At 35.1% G+C, this 18,825-nt stretch overlaps 1 protein-coding gene across 1 annotated transcript in view; it reads right to left on the reverse strand.

The window, feature by feature from the left end:
• LOC150093601 (semaphorin-5A-like) overlaps nucleotides 1-18,513 on the reverse strand; it is a 299,721-nt gene extending 281,208 nt beyond the window's left edge. The window contains exon 1 of the mRNA XM_090412830.1: nucleotides 18,287-18,513. The gene's annotated coding sequence lies outside the window, so the exon portion shown is untranslated. The remainder of the gene's footprint in view (nucleotides 1-18,286) is intronic.
• Between the last annotated feature and the right edge of the window lie 312 nt (nucleotides 18,514-18,825).

Here is an 18,825-nt window from a genome sequence, read left to right on the forward strand (position 1 = left end):
TAGTCATACTGAGTATTACCAAATATGCATTATTACATATTTAACGTAAAAAAGTTGAGGAGCTTATATTTTCGATTGAAATTGTCCTTCAAGTCTCATAGACATAGCCAGACGCTTGTAAGGTCTCGTAGTAACTTTCAAGACTAGATCAGAATAAGAAAATATTATTATACGTTTCATGGTATCGCTGACTCAAGGAATGCTTCTGCTCATTCTAGGGTTAGTGGAGCTCTGGCATAGACACGCAAGTTCCCCCCCCCCCCTTCGGGAAGAACCTTAGGTTTATAATCCCAGAACTCAGCAAAACCGAATCAAAGAATTCACGATAATATCATTTGTGATTAGAAAAACAAGATGGCGTCAGTTATATGCTTTAGTTTCGTCATTTTTAATAATGTCTATTACGTATCAATTCATTGTCATATGTTAATATATGCAGGCTGGTTCAAAATTCCACGTACAAACTTTGAGGGGAAGTAGAGAACATCAAAATCAACCGTATTCACATAGAAAAGCATGACCGGAAACGCCATCCGAAAGTGATGACGCTGTTCGCCAGGTGCTCCTGGTGCTTTCTCATTCAAGCTTTCGACGTCGTACGAAGAACATGAGTAGTTTTACGATTGCTGAGATGGCAGACATGCACCTCGTTTACCATATTATGTATCCACCTACTATTGAACTGTTCAGTTAAGCCTAATAAAGTTTTTTACACAAATTACTGCCTTGTGTTATTTCTGTATCTTTGTGTCCCTGTTAGTACCTTCCGGTGGTTGATTATGATGTTCTCTACCTCCCCTCAAAGTTTGTAAGTGGAATTTTGAACCACCCTGTATACACAGTTTTGCATATATATACAATATATATATATGTTAAAGATACCAAGCAATTTTAAACCTGGTTTTACTCCATTTCCCAAGTAAGCACACATATATATATATATATATATATATTGAGAGAACTGATGTAGATCTTTTATAAACGCTTTCTACATCGAAAAGAACTCCTGTAAATTTTAATATTTCAGTATCATCGCGTTTTGGATTGAGGGGGGGGAAAAATCAAAAGCACCTAATATAATGCTGTCTTATAAAACAAGAATAGGAAGTTTTTCTTCGCTGTTAGATCCGGTAACTAAAGATGCATCAGAGGTCAAGGTAGTTTGTAAGGAAGTTTCCGTCTTCTTAATGTTGATTTATCGTATTTAAATAAGCTGTCATAGGAGTCACAAAAACAGGCTGGAAGTCAGCAAGTATAATAACGTACGTATTTTTCTGGTATTATAAAAATAAATAAATAAAAATTCAATAAGCTCGATGTACTTGTACGGTAAAAGTTATAAATTGCATTAAAAAAGCACAAGGCATTAAAAATAGTGCTAGTACATAGTTTAGGAGGAGCTAAGCATAGAAGAAAATACGCATCGCTGATCGTGGCTGGTTGGATTAGTATGGAGGCAACTAAGACTATATGGTAATTAGAAAGAGAACAGGTCTTGATAAATTAACCACGCCTTGTAACTACAACTATTATGTACCACAGCGGGAAAAAAAAAAAAAATCCAAACTTGCTTATAATGCGATATCTCTTTCTCCACCTAGAAGTATTAAGACCTTTATAGCGCACTTTTAAGTATCTTATCTAGATGCCATTCTATTCGTCAGCTTTCCCTATTTGGAGAGCTGTGTCATCAAACGACATTTGTCGCCTGTTGCTAAGCAACAGGTATAATAATAATAAAACATATCGTCTGATAAGATTTAAGAAACCTACAGAACACCCCTCAAGAGATCATACATTTCATTATCTTGCGTATGGGCAAACATTGGGAAGTTTAAGAACCCGTGTTGCTGACCTCATATTACTGGAAAGGAGAGTCAAAAAAGGGAGAAGAAGATTGCTAACTTTTATATCCATCCTTTATTCTGAACACGATACCTTTTCTTATTATTTAGTAAAAGATAAATACATATAATGTTAATATAATATAAAATATTAGATAGCGTGCTTTTTGGGCCTAATTATACAGTTCTTTCCATCTGCCAAAGGCTTCCCAATTATTTATAACAAATATCAGTACACGCAAGTAAAATACTCCAGTTTTCGTTCTGGTTTTACTTTTAGTGTGTTAGCGCTTGTTCGTTGAATTGACGATTGTACCGCCCAAATGACGAAAGGGTATTTTAAACCCCCTATTATATACGTACTTAGCTCGATGGCGCCACTGCAGTAATTTATGATAATTTCTGAATTTAACCGCGATTCGTCACTTTCCGGAACCACAGCAGTGTCACTGAAAATAAGAGACTTTACGTGAAGGGGTTCCGACTGATAGGCTGCCATAACGCTTTATTTCCCTACTTTATCTTAAGAAGCATCTTGCTCTTAATCTTATTCCATTCCCACCCCACACTGGCTTGTTGCATATTAAGCGACTCTTTAAGTAATTGCCACGAAAGCCAAATGCCCGTTAAGGTATGTCTCTCGCTACTAAATCTGCCAATACTCAAGCCCCTGGCAAGGGTGGGGAGACGGTTTACGAAGAGGTGACCTTGTCACACCTTCCGACAGATTCTCCCAACGCCATGTGCCCCTGTGGGTGTCGTTTTTATCAAAACTGATTTTGCTACTTCAGGCGATGAACTTCGGTTCAGGCGCACACAACACCGTGTTTTTATGAAATTTATTTACAAACTTTTTTTATTATTAGATTCAATAATCAGTGCAAAAACAAAGGTTTTTTTAGTGAGCGTAATAATTCTAAATATCTATTTGCATCTATCGAGATGATGCCTTTTAACTCGCATTTAATTTTGGACAGAATGCAGAAATTATAAACGTGACACCCTGTTATATTAGCAGATGTTGAATCTGGACAATGGCATTCAAAATGAGGTCAAACAAGTTTCAAAAAAAGGTCATTGCTTTTAAGGTTAGTTTTTCTAGACCTTAGGACTCCTGGCAAGCAACATAAATAAATATAAGCTGATTTCAAATAACAGTATCTTAGCCACGTGTATTCCATTCAGTAGTTGGTTTCATAAATAACAGCTGTAAGTTCGTAAAGAATTAGCTAGCAAACCGGAACCCACCCAACTATTTTTCTCTTTTGATATCACTAAACAATAGGGCCGGACCCACTAACGTGTTTGCTATTATGGTGAAAATTAATGGATAAAGTTTTTCTTAAACTATCAATCTTTATTATTCACTTTGTACCACCTGAAGTTTTATCCGGGAATAAAAATTGAGAACACAAATGGTTACCTCTGGAATTAAAAAGACTTAAGTAAGGTCATCAATTGTGTGATATTTCTCGTTTTCGTAGCGCCTGTGATCATGCGCAGTAATGAAATAGGCTTGGCCAAATCTACACTTCTCATTCTTAAATTCACTTTTGCGTAGGGGATGTCAACACCTCTGCTTCAAATAGTTTTGCTTTATCCACACAGAAGATTTAAGTTATGGGCGTTTCTAAGGTCGTGTTCTCGATAATTAATGGGGTGTCACCATCGCAGACTGACACTATAGTTAGCCAGTTGAATTTTCTGTAGAGTAAACATTAATGGGCTGTTGATTTATGCATGTTGTAGTGCCATATGCGCTACATCTGCGACAATAGATCAGAGTCAGTGTGTATAATCCATGTTAAAATATTATCTATGACGATTACTGGTCTGCATATTGTTGCTTCTTTAAATCCTGTTCAAGTACAATTGCGCAATATAATTCACGACGTGCCTTTTGGTTAAAACGTTTTTCTTTATTAAGAGAATGCAGCTATTGCTTACATTCGTAATATTAAACAAAGCAATCGACCATAATTCTAGGAAAATGACGCTCTCTACACTGCCAGAGAAAACAGAAAGAGAGGGGAAAAAAAAAAAAAAAGTTTCGGAGAAACGCCCACAGTATAACGTCATATGCGCGTGTTTGTTACCCGGACAACAATAATCGGTTTATTGCACTGCTAAATATAAAACTGCATCGTTGACTGAATATTATTCACTGAAAGAAAAAACTTTAAAGCCAGTTTTGAAATAGCAGCCAATTATCAAGACCAACTTCTTTAAGCAGGTGTACAAGATATTTTTCTAGACGTCAAATTTAAAACCAACCGATTTAAAATAAATTAATTTTGAAAAGTAATTAATTTGTATAGATTTGATTAAAATTTCGGGATACGTTGATTGCGCGAGCACTGAAAGTGCTGAAGTTTTTTTCTGAAAATAGATGCACTATATTACATGATTTTATTTATTTATTTTTAAATACTAATTATCAACAGGAATGATATTTAAATTAAGAAAATTCTTATTGTGATTGGTTGATGATTTGAAGAAAACTTGGAAGTCTGATAAAAATGTATCGAGATCAAAGAGGTTTAATCTGAAATGTATTTATAGTATCTGGAGCTAATGTTCCGCGTTCCTGTCACTGCTGGAAGCTCTTTCATATGCATTTTTAAGAATCGCTAAAAAGCTTTTTTTTTTTTTTTTTTTCAGGTTCTCTCAAGTTGAGGAGCTTTGCGTTTGGTATCAAAAATGTCAACAGAAATGGAAAATCAGTTCGCATTTCCTGGATGTAAATATAAAATTCAAATTTTAATTTTATTATTATTATTTTTTTTGAATTTTATTAAAATTAAAAAAAAAATGAAGCTAATATAACTTCAATCTGTTTGCATTCATCAAATTTGAATTTTTCTAAGAAAAATAAATAAATACAGAGCGACGTAATATCACTGCATATATACTTTTTTTACAGATCCCTAAAAATGTGATAATGTCATCTGAGGAAGGAGCCCCGCATTCACACAAAGACCATTCGTATAAATGTGTTCTAAACATCAGATGAAAAGAACGTGTTTGTTAAAGAAAGTGAAGAGATTATATGGGCCGTGTTTTGATAGATTGTGAATACTAAGATGAAAGTATAAATATTAATTCAGACTTTTAAGAAGTGTTATGTCATTTCCACCCACGGGTTATTGAAATCTGTAGCGATTTTAGTGCAGTGGGTAGAATAAGAGTTAAATAATTCGGAATCCCCACTGAAGAGACGAACTTTTTCAAGCCATTTCAGACCTCCATAAGAGGGATGGTACGTTCACACTGGATGATAAAAATCATCAAGCACCTAAAATCATTCCCAAATATACATGCTACGGTGAGATTCAAACACACAACCAGTTAATTGGAGAATGGGTACACCAAATGAGAAAAATATCGGTAAGAAAAATAAAGAAAGAAAAAAAAAACGAAGTAATTGAAAGCGTGTGCGAAGGAAATAGAAGAAACAACTTCCAGATGATCTTCGTTCCCTCCTCTTTCTTCTTCATTGCATAAAATGCGATGTTATTTCCACTGGTGTTTTTTTTTTTTTTATTATTATCTACACTTCGCTACGCATTCCTATAAAAAGATACTTCTTTTTTTTAACTTCAGGATCATAATTATGGTTGCTTTGCCATTGCTGACTAATAAGTGCAAGAACTTTTCTGTGTAAAATAGAAAGAACAGAAGTTCTGATTTAGAACAAGCGAAACCCTTGAAGCAATGCAACTAGAATTACGATTAGCTGCAAAGTTTTGCTTTCGTGCATGCAACAACTTGGCTTTAAATAGTTCGAATTTTGAAATTTCTCAGCTAATAATATCTCCTTGGCAATGAGTTTTCTTTTTCTTTTAATTGATAACTTTCAAATTTCAGACTCACGACAAACAATAACACACAACAAAGAAAGAAAAGAATCCTTACAGAATTAGAATTATTTTTGCAACAACAGTCAATCTAAGCAAAAACTTCTTAACGTCCTAAATTCACCAAACTTCCTTGAATTCCCATTTTGAAATCCTGTCCAATAATACGTTTCTTACTAACGTTCGAAACGAACTTTTTTTTTTTTCTTCAAGTTTCGAATAACAGTAAATAATAGCTTTATTTTCGCCTCCTTAGGCCTTGATATACCAAAATTAGAAGCGCAGTTTTTTTTTTTTTTTTCGGGTAATTTAAGTAATTTACGATTGCATTATATTACCATCAACCCGCTTCTAATTGAGGTGTGTTTCAATGCGCCTGCAGTAATGGCGAGAGAGAGAGAGAGAGAGAGAGAGAGAGAATAATCCTGCCCGACTACCTACGATATATATAAAGGCGAACTTGGACTTTTATAAGCTAATCACGGTAATTATCGCCTTCTTTGTTGTTCACGACGTGGGCACCTGACGATATAGGCCAACGTGTAATCACCCGAACCAGGGTCTGGGCTACCTGAGAATTGGCAGAGAAGTATCGTAAAGGTCACTGCAGTCACGATGTGACTTTAGGAAGACGTTTTGCAACTAACTGTGTGTGTGTATATGTGAATGACACAGTCACGTGCTAACAAGCGCACTCGAACACGTACAACCATCTACTGTGCACGTTTCTGAATACCCTTCTTGTGACTGGCGAGTGGTTCCTCCTATCAGCACTTCTTCGAGAACGAAGGAACGAAAGATTGAATTACGCTACAACTGTAAGGGAGGTCTCTGTTTTTCTACCCGGAATTAAGAGTACCTCTTATGCCTAAGGAAACAGGAAGGCCGGCACTCAGCTTGCCCAGCTGGTGGATTTAGATGAACATGGCATTGTTCGAAAGGAGTTTTAATGTTAACATAATTAAGACATGAGACGCACAGGCTTTACAGTGGCTAATCTACTATCTTTCTGATCGTTATTGTACCACACACACACACACACACACACACGACGATTTTGTTTTCTGGACAGAATTTTCGATCTTTTCAATACAGGAAAATTCCTTTGCATAATACAGACTTAAAGTGACAAATAGCAACATCATATTGATTACCAAAAGAAAAAGAAACAAAATATGATAAGAATGCATCAAGAAACAAAATAAACTGTTAATACGTTAGCTGAACATCTAAATAAGAATATTCACACCCAATGAATAAACCGCAATTAGTCAAATTCTATAATTTTAGAATTTTTAGACGAAGGATATGCATATAAAGAAGTGAACAAAAGAACAATCTTAAGTTTACGAAATAAAAGCACTGAAAAAAATATCCCTTACATCGTAACATATCTGCGCACAGTGGGTTAATGGAGAACTATTTTTAAGTTAGGCTTAAGTTTCAAAGTGTTTTTTTTTTTGCCTATTGAAAAAATCATTTTTGGCAAGAATTCTGAACAATTTTTGATTAAGATGGTTATTCGTCATCTTAAAAAATATTTTCTGTTTTAATACCATACCATTTCCCTAAATATCCCTATAATTGAAGATTATACACAGATCTAAACGTTTAGGATAACTTTCACACAGATTTCATTGGTATATTTCACTTTGTTTTATCGGTGATTAGCGATAATACACATTAATGTGGGAGTTCTCAATTCCCACACTCCGAAGGAAAAGCCAAGGGGGGGGGGGAGGAAGAAGATAAGTGGGGCGAAAATACTGATAAAGTAGTTACATAAGAGGTATAAATAGTACACAAGCAGCGTAACAATCAGAATTACAGGAGAAAATCATTAATAGCAAGCGGAAGTTTAATATTAAAAAATAGTTAATACTGAAAATATTATTATTATTATTTCATCCTTCCACCAGGAGGCATTATCCATCTAGAATAACAAAAGATATGAATTGCACAATTTATGTGTTGAAATCAGCCCTATGAAACAGTCAATATTGCAATTGGCTTTCACTATTTTTCTAGTGAACCACGATATATATTTAGCTGAAAGGGAGTCAGCCAGGATTGTACACAAGAAAGATTTTCTTTTCTTTAAAAATTCGGATTGTCATTCTGCAAATAAACAGACAAACATGCCCGAGAATACACAGTCTAGGCCAGTGATGGCGAACCTATGACACGCGTGTCAGCACTGACACACTTGAGGGTTTCGGGTGACACACCTTGGATGTTGAAAAAGTATTGGTATTCTGATGAAAAATCTTCGATAAATCTGTAAGATCGCTCTCAGTTAAGGCGATGGTAGGTTTCGGTTCACTGAAAGAATTATATTTTATAGTTAGCCTATTTCTATTTTATTTTTTAACTAGCCTATAAACAAGAGCTTTTAAGTTTACGTTTTCTTTCTTAATCATTATAATTTCTGCATAGTCATATGATATTATAAAAACTTATAAAAATTATTATCAATGTTATACGATACAGACTTATAAATACGTGCTTTATATATTATAAACTTAAAGTTTTCATTTGACTTCTGTGTGAAATTCGTTCATGCATGCATTCCAAGTCTCTCGACTGAGTAATACAAGTTCTAAACATATTTAAAACCACTTTGACAGAAAATATAATTCGCAGCATTAAATATTGAATTTATCTGAGTAAATAATGAAAACATTTTTATAGTTGCAATAAATTCAGTAAATTTTGTTAAATAATGCAAATAGTAACAACTTACGATGACGTCGCACTAAATACTACTAATTAGCTGCTATTTAGTAGCATGATAGAGCAGCGCTTCCCAAACTGTGGGCCGCGTCCCCCTTGGGGAACGTAGGTTTTGTTGAGGGGGGGGGCATGAAATAATGAAAACAAATTTAAAATGTTTTAAGACTAAATAGATCTTTTTTATTTAAAAAGAAACGCATTTAACTTTTATTATTTATTATTTCTTTTTTGTTATTTTTTATATTTTAATGGAAAAATTCACACATTGGTGTTGGTTCACAAACCTTGCTTCCTGCGTATTTCGGCGCTTAATGAATATTAGTAAATATTGCTTATTCATATGTTTCATTTCAAAGCAGTGGTTAATTGTATTTACTTCGAATGCTCTCCAGGGAAGCTCCAAATCTTCCTGTCCCTTTCATCACGCGTTCGTAATCAGGGACTGTTGATATTGACTTTATATACATATCAAAACTCGTTTTATATTATCACTGTCATCCGAGCTAGTTTTCTGTTACCAATAAAAGTTTCGCATATACTTCACACATGCAAAAAAGCTTAAACAAGTTCATGTGGGGAGATAGTAACTCGCTTGCAGTGGTAAACAACACGCCCTCCCTAACAGCCACTATACTGCAGAGGCAATTAAAACAAGTACTTTTATTATGCCAGTGAATAAGGTATGAGGAGTGTGTAATATATTTCTCAACAAATAGTGCAATTAGAGACAACTGGGATAAAAACACTAATTAATGAATCACATGTCCCCTCATACAGAAACTATGCTGTATAGATTGAAACAAAACCATATGTTGCATGGGAAAACACAGTATCTAACTAAAAACTATTGTTATTAATTAGATGTGTGTGAGTTCGATTTCCCAAGGCAGCAATAACAACCGAACGTGTTAAAATTCGTAAAAGTGTTAAAACTAAGTAATGTATATATATAATGAATGTTATGGCAGTTTCACATATGGAATTTGGTTGAAGAGAGTTAGCATTTCAACTCAATTGTCAGCTATGCTTTTATCTTTCGGTTGCGCGATCTTTTGTTAATACCGCACCAATCATATGCACGTTTTAATAAACAGACTGCCTTTGCTGTCTGTTTCGCGTTAGGCTTAATTACCGTAAAGGGAGAAAAGTCACAAAAGAGAAAAATGTTCCTGGTCTGGTCCGGGGATTCCCTTATTCAGGTAATATTCATTAATTTCATATTGTTAGTCTGTGGTGTGCCGGTATCGGTAAGTGGTGATATTATTTGATCTATTCTACGTTAAAAAATTTAACCCTGAGATGGATAATTGACTGATAAAAAATATAAAAAATTCCCGCGAACAATCAGCAGAAGCAGAAACAGACTCAAAAAAAAAAAAAAAAAAAAAAAGGACAGTATTTCATATTTTACCAGAACAGCCCGCATCGTCTTCGGAACCAAACGGTAAGAGGCAAAAAATGCAATATATGCATTTGATTTTTGCAATATTCGCTGTGTGTGTTTTGTATTGAATATAAATACGATAAATATTATAATAATATATCTCTCTATTATGATTTTTTGAGAGGGGGGCCGTGAAATATTTTAATTTTTGCAAAGGGTGCCCTGACCTCCAAAAGTTTGGGAAGCGCTGTGATAGAGTAAAACGTAGCAAGGTTGCTAGGAACGTACCGGTAATAAATCTGGCAACCCTGCTGAAAGAAGTAGTCTTGCATGATCTGCCACTTAAGTAATTTGAGTTGCTGGTGTATAATTCATTTCCAGTAATTGTTAGTTCTTATTAATTATTACTGCTTAATTACCGCTGTATATAATTTGCTCTTTTTTAATTTGTGAACCCTTTTACAATGGCAGCTAGCACTAATAAAAAAACTAAAATTATCACAGAAAGGAAGTGGAAGAAATTTCCAAGATGCCTGGACTGAAGAACATGGTGTTATTGATAGAGGCGATAAAGTTCTCTGTAAATTGTGTGGTGAGCTATCTGTGAGTAGAACTTTGAATGTGAGAAGACATTTTGAAACTAAGCATAAATGGCTCCTAGAAAAACTTTTGAAGAACGCAAAGAATACATATCGCAACATCTAAAACTGGCAGAATCACAATCACGAACTTTAATTAAATTTGTTTCAGGACCTTCAAATTTAGTAGCCGCAAGTTACAGTATTTCACATACTGTTGTTGAACATGGGAAACCACTTGGTGATGGTGATTATATTAAAGAAGCTTTCGTAAAGTGCGCACCATTTTTATTTCAGGACTTTCATAATAAGGAAGCTATTGTAAAGCGCACGAAAGAGTTACCATTAAGTAGGAATACTATTAAAGAGAGAGTTATATCAACGAATGCTAGTATAGAAAATCAAACACAACAAGACTTGAACTCATGCCATTGTTTTTCCATTTGTATCGACGAAACTACGGATATTACGTCATCAGCTCGATTGGCTATTATTGCAAGGTATGTTCACGGTGATTCTATGCACGAGGAATTGATAAAGTTAGAAAATTTACCTCAAAACACGACAGGTAAAGACATATGCGACTTCGTTGTTGAAGTGTTCCGTGAGAAACAGATAGATTTATCGAAAATATTTTCGATTACAACTGATGGTGCGCCTAATATGGTTGGCCGTAATGTCGGTTTTATCAAACAATTTACAGAATATGTTGGTCATTCCGTAGTTTGGAAATACTTTTATTGGGATTATATTGATCAAGTGTATATAATAAACAACTAAGTTATACCAACTAGTTTCACCAACTAAGTCTGTCGGCATCTTCAGGGTACATAACTGATGTAAGGCACTAAAAAAGTAAAAAACTGTTACAAACTATAATCAACCGATTCCAATTATATTAAACAAAGAACAGAGCGCGTACAATACATTCATAGAGCGTGGATGATATCACTTGTTGTTATCATCCATATGCCAACAGACTTAGTTGGTGAAACTAGTTGGTATAACTTAGTTGTTGTTATATGCACTTGATCAATATAATCCCAATAAAAGTATTTCCAGAGCTTTTTGGTCAAGAAAATTAAACGTTTCTTTAACATTCCCTAGTTTGTTTCCATTGTATTATACATTAGGAGACACTGTGTGCGAAATCAGACTTAAAGGATTTGGATGATGTGATGAGAATTGTGACAAAGGTAACTAATTTTATTGCTGCCAGGGCTTTAAACAAACGAGAATTTAATTCACTTTTACGCGAAGTTGAATCAGTGTACACTGATTGTACATTAATTAAAAATTAATGTATAATAATATTCGATGGTTGAGTCGTGGCCAAGTACTTGAACGGTTTGTTGAATGTTTAAATGAAATGAAATTATATTTAAATACGAAGGGCATGGAGCACGAATTTTCTCAGTTGAACGATTCTGCTTGGCTCAGTAAGCTGATGTTTTTCACAGATTTTTCATCGCACCCGAACGAACTTAATATACAATTGCAAGGTTTCGGAAAATCTGTCGATGTTATGTTTGGCACGATCAAGAGCTTTGAGAATAAACTCAAAATATTTCAACGTGATTTAGAAAGTAACAATTTTAAGTATTTCCCAAGAGCGAAATTTTTTTTAACAAAACCAACCCCAAAAATCATGAACAACATATCAACAAATTTATCGAAGTTCTAAAGTCAGTAACTGAGCAGTTTTCTTCTAGATTTGAGCAATTTCGAATGTTGGAACAAACAATCCAATTCATAAAGCATCCTGGATGGCTTTGAGTGGTTGGATTTAAAAGATTTAGAAATGCAACTAGCCGACTTCCAGCGCAATCCTATCTGGAAAAGAAAGTTTATTGCTCTTAGAAATGAATTAGAACTTGAGCGGGAACGTCTGCATGATACCGCGTGTAAAAATCCAGACTGTGAAATTCCAAGCGTGTGGAATAGCCTTCCCGAAAACGTTCATGCTCTTAAAATCTTTGCTAAAGCTCTTCTAACAATTTTCTCTTCTACATACTCTTGTGAAACTCTATTTTCTGCCTTAAATAATATCAAATCGAAAGGGAGAAATAGATTGAGCGATGATTTGAGCGCTGCCTGTGTAGCATTAAAATGTACACCCTATAGCCCTCCCTTCTACAAAGCAACTTTCTACCAGCACTCAGCAACAGAAAAGCCATTAAATGTAAGTTTGTAATTTCACTTTATTAAATTAATTGTACAATATGAATTCATAGATTTTATATCAATGTCCTATTAAATAAATAGCCAAATATGATATGTATAAGTCACCATCTATGATTAAGTAGTGAAATTTATAATGCATGTATGCAAGTGGCACATCAACAACGTCAATATTAAAAAAAAAAAAAAAAGATGTTTGACACACCTGGGTAAAAAGGTTCGCCATCACTGCTCAGGCAATCGCAATATCGGGAGTGATTTGCAGTGAGACCTCTCTACAAGAAGTGAGTGAGTGAGTGCAGGAGAACTTACATGTGGTCTTATAGATTAGACTTTGATCCTGGGGGGAGGGGTTACTCAACGATAGAACCCAGCTTTTCCTTCGTTAATACAACAGGATTTGGCAATTCTTTTACAGTCTTTAATATGTAGATAAAGAAAGATAAGCACTCACTTTTCTATGTAATAATTTTGCACTCTGGACAATGAAAACGAATCGAACAGGCATAATACCAGTCATTGTGAAAATTGTTTTGCACTGGGAATAACACGCAGGACCATATCTCCCCCCCCTCAAAAAAAAATCCCAGTACTGTTAATCCCAAGGGATTTAAGTAGGCAAGATCTTTAAGCGCAAAATTTAACCGGACTTTTATTCACATCGCTTTGTATTTACGAAGCTGGGTTCATACACACTTCGCTGGTCTGTATAATAAGCGTGTCTTCTGTTAACATGCATGACCCAGGAAGCGCGACACAGATGGGAGGAACGAATCATGTTAAACAGGCAAACACAACGAAATTCGAAAACGACCCGCTTAGGGATGTTAAGCATGAAAATAAAACAACGGGAGACACGATTTTCCGTAGTAATAAATTAACCGAATTGCCAACATTTCTTATAAGGCTTTATTTAGCCAAATCAGAAACACAACATGAGAAAAATAAGCAAATGTAATATTATACTGTGCTGAATAATGTATACCTTTTAATACTAATTAATTTTTATGCATATTTTTTCTAAAAGTGTTTCTAAAACTTCTAAAATAATGTCTAATAAACTAAATTTCTAAAATAATTAAAATAATTTTAAAAATTAAGTAATTCTATAGAATAACTATAATCTATACAAATACTGAAATATTTCCTTCTCCCCTCCCCCCTTAAGAGGAGATTAAGACTCCCTTGTCTGCTCTGACTACCCGCCACTCCTTGAAACTTGTTTTAATTTTTTTTTTTAGCAAAACCGGTTACTTTTTTTAATATTAATGAATTTTTTATTTCAATATTTTCTGTTTAGCTATTACGGTTTTAAGCACTGTTGTATCCTCAATTTACAAAAAGGACCATAAAAATAATTAACCTTTTAGAAAATTTAAATTCTGTTTGCTTAAAAATCTTTAAATCCACTTTAAAACAAGCGCTAAAATTTTATTTTTCTAAAACAAATGCAGTTTGTTTGCACACGAAAATGAGACAGGATTTGATCAATCAAGACTTTACTTTTCGACAAAAAATTCTTAAAAATATTTACAAATTTCAAGAAAACAAACAATCCTGTTAAAGATAAATATGGGTATTTTATGACGTCTTAAAGCATCTTTAGAGCATCCAGCATATATATGAAACAATACTTTACGTGAAGGGTAAAGTTAAAAGGATTATTTATGCAGACCTTATGAAGAAATCTAAAGTAAACACCAGTATTAGACTTCCACAGACGAATCTTTATCGTTTCCTTTCTTTTGTTTTAATAAATTCACAGATCTTTAATTAACAAGGATTATTGGACTGGAAAAAGTAAATATTTTATTTTATCCTATACTGTCATAGGTTGGTCTCGAGATCAGAGCATCTTCTTAAAGTATACTCGTATTTGAAGTGTTGAAGAAACGGGAAGATTACAATAAAATGCTTCATTGCAGCAGAAAATGATCTTCCAATTAAGAATACATCGATGAATTAATAACATCAGACAACAATAAGATTACTTTAAATATTAAATATAATGGCACGTTAGAATAAATTCATTCTGGCGGTCTCGAATTTCAAGAATCAACAGCTTATCGGCTCAAGTAATTCAAGCTGACATTCGTGTAACAGACGATAGTATGTGCAGAGGAAACTAACACCAAAGAAATGATATCGTCTGCGAATTCATATAAGGTAAACGTTGTGAATCCACGTTGTTTGTATTGGATTCAAGCCATCATCAATGCTTCCCCTGTCAGTGACGTAATGGGTGAATAAACTTTCGTAAACAAATTCAAATCTTTTTTGTTTCGTTATCGGATGTCTGAAATACGGTGAATTAAAGTTAGTTATAGTTGAAACAAAAGTTATAAATCATGGTTAATTATTCGTTAAAATGCCGATACCTGAATGTTCCCATAGGCAAGGCAGGATTTATAACGATTACAGTAGCGCAAATCAAGCCAGTTTCCGGAAGGAATCATCGGTGTTAGGAGAGCGGGGGGTGGGGGTGGGGGATAGGGACGAGGATGAAAAGTACACCGTCACTACAGAATAGTTTTATTATTATTATTTATTTTTATTTTTTATTGAGACTGCGGAATCCCTGTTAAAATTTTCATAAAAATTTATAGAAAATGAATTATGACAAACGAACATTTACTAATATTTATCTTTAACAGGATTGTTTGTTTTCTTGAAATTTGTGAATATTTTTAAGAATTCTTTGTCGAAAAGTCAAGTCATTGAGGCTTTACGATCTTCAAATCCTGTCAGTTTAAAAATATTAGCATCTTCCTCATTCACGAAAGTTTTCTTTTTTCTTTCAGAAACTCCATCTAATACAAATTAAAAACGTCTGCATGCTCATGTGAATTCTTTACAATTTCTCAAATAAATCTAGGATTTCTGGGAAGACAGCGTTGGAAACACTGCTATAGAAAGGTAAAGATTCGAATCTAAATAGATGCAGTTGTTGCTTTCATCCAGATTTATTATAATTTATTTTATTTCAATTTAAATATATATTCTGAGACCAAAGATGGATCGCAAAAAAAAAAAAAAAAAAAAGAAAAAAAAAGATCAGGTAAAGAATTCCACCAGAATTAAACCTTGACGTCATTTTGTATTATCTGAAAAGAACTGTCATAAAAATTTACTGCAGATGGTGAATAACTCGGGAAAAAAAAGGCTACAAATAATTCTCTGTCATCAATTTTCATTAATGATTCAATGGCACTACCAATAAACTGCTCACATTAGAAGGGTGGTCAAGTTGAACAACTGAAGAAAGAGGTGGGCGTGTTTATGGAAATCTTTGCCGATTCTTAACGAGCGAAATTCCGAAATAAAAATTTAAAGTAGGACAAGGATGTTCCATGACGATCATTCTAGTCTATCTCTTCAAGTTATCGCCCTGAAATTGACGAACAACTAAAAGATAGGTAATGGTTAAGTGCGAAATTTTAAACTTCCTCTTGTTGGAATTTCAGAAGTATTTTTCGGTCATTGTTAACTGTTACTACTCTTATGTCCCAGAAAGAAGAAGTTTACAAAAAGATAAATGTGAATTATCAACACGTTTAGCAAGAAAATCCAGTATTACACGTCTTTCGAGACAGGGAGTTCCATCAGTTGGTGTATTTGGTCTTCATGACAGATGATCGTAAATTGTTCATAGAAGCAATTTTACATACATTTAAGTTCTGCAAATAATGCGATTGTGAGAAAGTGGACAATGGAAGTATAATTGAGGAAAATCGGCAACTCCATTTTTTTAACGATTTACCAAAAAGATAAGACACGTTTACCTTTCTAATATTTATAAATATTGGGACTTTGTTTGAAAGTCTGTTTTATATGCGTTGCGAAATTCTATTTATTACAAAAGTCGTGAGTAGGCGTTAAAAAATACATCTGCTTGGTTACAGTGATTGAAAATTATGACTGCGGATTAGTTTCAGTCCTCCATTTTGTTTAATCGGCAAACACGACTAGCTAGCGACATTATACGAATCCTTCTTTTATAGGATAGCTATTCGATATTTTAAATGAACACTCGTATCTATACACGTACGTGGAACTTAATTTGCTTAGCTGCAATTATAACACTTTTAAACAAAGTAGAGTGTATATTTATTAATGATCTGTAGTAAGTAGAGAAAAAAAAAACTAATTATATCAATGTTCAGTCAGGTCAAGATTACGTAATGTGTGAGAAACTGTTGCAAATATTTTCAAATTCACTATAAAAAAATTCACTATTTCCACTAGGCAGACGATATTCCTGACGTTTAGTGCTAAGCGGTGTAATAAGAAGGATTGACAAAAAGAAAAACTAGACAGGGATCCAGAACTGATTTAGAACAAACGTCAACATAATCAAAATACAGTACTTATGAAATTTTTATATTCAATAGATTTGTCCAAAATTATATCACCGAATAATGCATAAATCATTCTAGTCTTTCACAGTCACGCAGTAATTATGACAAAGATATTCATATGCTAACAATTCCTAGGTGGCGCTATTTCGTTTGCAGCAATGCTAGCTCTAGTACGCTTTTTCACTAACAGCCCAACGAATAAAACATGCTTCATTAAAATTCCTTTATAAGTTATTGAATAGCTAATTTATAAATTATTCAGGTGAAGTATTTGCATTAGTGATGTAACTTAGTTATAGTAGACTGAAAGAATGCGAATAACACCATAAAGTAATAAGGTATCACTCGATATATATGCATTTACTTGAAATTAATGTTTGTTAAGAGTAAAGGGCTGGATCAATCGACCGTGAGATGCGGTGATTGATTCATTCAATCCTATACCCTTGGAGGGTAAGGGATGGCAATTCTGTAGCCAATGAAGTTCTAACTGAGGCTCGGCTATTGCTGTTACCCTCCTGCCATGATCAGAGCTTTAATAGCTCAATAACACCTTATCCCTACACTGTCCTCTACAGATAACGGGGAAGATGAAAAGCATTCTTGCTTCGCCCCTTTAAGCCAGTCCTTATAAGGATAAGGATAATGTTTGTTAAGTATGTTGAAGAGCAAAAGATATGGATCCCACGTCTTATTGTGTATTCAAGCAAGATAAAGTGTTGCAGAATTTCATGCTATTTAACGACAACAAAAAGTATAGGATGAGACCTTCACTATCGCAATTATTCCGACAAACAGCAGTGAACTACGCACAAAAGCCGAGAACTGACGGTGGGAGATGTGTGCTTTTCCTGGAGAGAAAATTCCATAATGTTAAAGATAAGCCTTTTAACCTTCCACCACACCTGCCCACAAACACGGAGCTGCAGGGCAACCGATTTACAAGCAAGTGCTGTCAGAAAACCGTCAGGTAAACGTCAACTCGAAGAAGGTGAAATCACGTTGATTGGTTACATCTGTCTGGCCTTTCGTTCTTTCCCGCCGTTTACCCTTACAGATCCGTGCATGCCGCCCGTCGCGGAAAACTACTTTAATTAATCTTTAAAAACTTTTTGAAATCCGTGCGCGTTCTTGAAGGGGTATTAAGTCTCTTAAATCTCAACAAGAGAAGCGGAATCAGTCCGCAGACTAACCTTGTACTCATCAAGCATCGGCGGAGGGCAACTGGCGCCGTGTTTTTGTCGCTGCAGTGGAAGACGTGCCACCACACCCTGCCACGAGCGAACACCACGTGCACACCTGTTGAAGAAAGTGAAAATTTTACGGAGGTGAGTTGTCCTCCCTCACTTACCACTTTGGCAGCGTCCTCCACCGCTTCGGCAACTGTCGGTTGACGATGGATGGAGTTCAAATCAACGGCCGCTCCACTGCGAAGCACGGCATAGAAATGTTCATCACTTCGACCCGGTCACATTGGGGATGCGCGACTCACTGTAGGTAAACTTCCCAGACTTTTTGAAGGACGCAAACGGCGTTCTTTGCCGCCGGCTGCAGGTAATAATGGGAGCCCGTGCAGGCTCGGCCACCTCTCCCAGCGTTTACCTGTACAGTCGAATGGCAAGACGCCAGCGTCGGCGCCGAACAACTTGTTGTTGGTGCGCAGCAGGCCCTCGGGCGAAAAAGGTACATCCCTCAACTACTTCGAAGCTAGGTGTGCGATCGCAGCTCGGTCACGTGACATTACGGGCCCCTCCTAAACCCTACAGCCCGCTACTACGAGGCAGTGATCTCGCGCAGCAGAGGAAAACAACCAAGTGCCCGAGGTTGTTCCTCTCCGGTGGGTCAACGAGTTTGGCGAGCGGTGTGATTTAAATGTCGCTACGACTCTCG

Source organism: Typopeltis vanoorti, chromosome 23 (assembly GCF_054136105.1).
Source record: "Typopeltis vanoorti isolate ZY-2024b chromosome 23, IOZ_Tvanoo_1.0, whole genome shotgun sequence".
NCBI lineage: Eukaryota > Metazoa > Arthropoda > Arachnida > Uropygi > Thelyphonidae > Typopeltis > Typopeltis vanoorti.